Below are 1943 nucleotides of genomic sequence, written 5' to 3' on the forward strand. Positions count from 1 at the left end.
AAACATACTTGGCAAATGCTTTCGCTTCTGTTCGTCTTGCGACGATCCAAGAATTTCACCTCTAACGTCGCAATACGAATGCCCCCGCCTGTCCCTATTAATCATTACCTCGGGTTCCGAAAACCAACAAAATAGAACCGAGGTCCTATTCCATTATTCCATGCACACAGTATTCAGGCGGGCTTGCCTGCTTTAAGCACTCTAATTTGTTCAAAGTAAACGTGCCGGCCCACCGAGACACTCAATAAAGAGCACCCTGGTAGGATTTCAACGGGGTCCGCCTCGGGACGCACGAGCACGCACGAGGCGGTCGCACGCCTTCGGCTCGCCCCACCGGCAGGACGTCCCACGATACATGCCAGTTAAACACCGACGGGCGGTGAACCAACAGCGTGGGACACAAATCCAACTACGAGCTTTTTAACCGCAACAACTTTAATATACGCTATTGGAGCTGGAATTACCGCGGCTGCTGGCACCAGACTTGCCCTCCAATAGATACTCGTTAAAGGATTTAAAGTGTACTCATTCCGATTACGGGGCCTCGGATGAGTCCCGTATCGTTATTTTTCGTCACTACCTCCCCGTGCCGGGAGTGGGTAATTTGCGCGCCTGCTGCCTTCCTTGGATGTGGTAGCCGTTTCTCAGGCTCCCTCTCCGGAATCGAACCCTGATTCCCCGTTACCCGTTACAACCATGGTAGGCGCAGAACCTACCATCGACAGTTGATAAGGCAGACATTTGAAAGATGCGTCGCCGGTACGAGGACCGTGCGATCAGCCCAAAGTTATTCAGAGTCACCAAGGCAAACGGACCGGACGAGCCGACCGATTGGTTTTGATCTAATAAAAGCGTCCCTTCCATCTCTGGTCGGGACTCTGTTTGCATGTATTAGCTCTAGAATTACCACAGTTATCCAAGTAACGTGGGTACGATCTAAGGAACCATAACTGATTTAATGAGCCATTCGCGGTTTCACCTTAATGCGGCTTGTACTGAGACATGCATGGCTTAATCTTTGAGACAAGCATATGACTACTGGCAGGATCAACCAGGGAGCTGCGTCAACTAGAGCTGAGCAGCCGGCCGCCCGGGAGTGTGTCCCGGAGGCCCGCGCGAACACGCAAGCGTCCGCTCAATTATTCCGCAAACAGGAGGAGGCTGGGCTCCCCTGCACGATACACCTCGAAACCCTCTCAGGTCCCGGCGGCGCGCAGCGCCGTCCTAAGTACTTGGTCGGGTTCGAGAGAGGCGCAATCGCCCGGAGATAGGCGAGTAGACGCTTTCAGTGCGACCACCCGTGCTCCCAACTGAGCTTGCCGCTGCCGACAGAGGCCCGGGAGCGTGCTGTCGTGGTGTTGCCGGCGGGAGACAACACGCGGCCACAAACAGTGGCCGGGCAGCTCCAACGCCAGCGCCACAGAGGGGCAGAGCCCCACTTGGGTGCCAAAGCGAACTCTCCCAGCACAGCGCACGCGCCAACACATCCGCACAGCTGCGATACAAACCACCTGCGAGAACCGCGGGGGCGACCGAGCAGCAGACGGCGTCGCGGCGCCGAGTGCCGGGCGGCGGCGCATCCTCAACGCACACAGTCCTCAATCGGACCAGCACACTGCAGATGTCCACCGCGCTTCGCACCGGGCCCGCGAGGACCCACTTTGGCCGCACGGCGCCGCGCGTTGGGTGCGCCGGCGCGCAGCTGCGCCGCCTGCCGCGTCCGTCGGCCGGCGCGCCTGCCACTGGGCGCCCCCACCAGCCGGCTGTAGCGCGTGCGCCCACGCAGCGCGCGGCCAGCACGCCGGGCGCTCCCCCCTCACCGGCCGGGGACGGTCCCACCCAGCCACCGCCGCGTATCGCTTCATACCCACATGCCCACTCACGTTCGTGGGTATGACGGGTGTCGCTGAAGCAACCAGTTAATACCTGTACCGATTGTCGCA

The 1943-nt window shown here is 59.2% G+C and overlaps 1 non-coding gene across 1 annotated transcript in view; it reads right to left on the reverse strand.

Moving 5' to 3' along the window:
* The window catches only part of LOC126197126 (small subunit ribosomal RNA), a 1909-nt gene extending 851 nt beyond the window's left edge, over positions 1 to 1058 (reverse strand). Inside the window, exon 1 of the ribosomal RNA XR_007539524.1 lies at positions 1 to 1058. This exon is cut by the window's left edge and continues 851 nt beyond it. This is a non-coding gene — a ribosomal RNA (small subunit ribosomal RNA).
* Positions 1059 to 1943: the final 885 nt, after the last annotated feature.

This window comes from Schistocerca nitens, chromosome 7, assembly GCF_023898315.1.
Source record: "Schistocerca nitens isolate TAMUIC-IGC-003100 chromosome 7, iqSchNite1.1, whole genome shotgun sequence".
Lineage (NCBI taxonomy): Eukaryota > Metazoa > Arthropoda > Insecta > Orthoptera > Acrididae > Schistocerca > Schistocerca nitens.